Below are 269 nucleotides of genomic sequence, written 5' to 3'. Positions count from 1 at the left end.
CCCAAATTTCAGGGACCCCCCCCAAGGTCATCCCTGTTAAGGGGTGACCCTCAAAGCCACCCAGGGGTCACCCGGGGCCACAGCCCAGAGCTGCCCCCAGGAGTCCCCAAGGTGTCCCCAAAGTGTCCCTGGGTGTCCCCAAGGTGCCCCCAATGTCCCCAAGGTGTCCCCGGGGGTGTCCCAGGGGTCCCCAAGGTGTCCCCGGGGTCCCCAAGGTGTCCCCGGGGTCCCTCACCTCCTCCGGGCCCCCCCGGCGGCTGGGCTCCGCG

This window comes from Corvus brachyrhynchos, unplaced genomic scaffold (assembly GCF_000691975.1).
Source record: "Corvus brachyrhynchos isolate BGI_N302 unplaced genomic scaffold, ASM69197v1 scaffold628, whole genome shotgun sequence".
Taxonomy (NCBI): Eukaryota; Metazoa; Chordata; class Aves; order Passeriformes; family Corvidae; genus Corvus; species Corvus brachyrhynchos.
The sequence above is the reverse complement of the archived record's forward strand: the minus strand, read 5'-3'. Positions refer to the sequence as shown.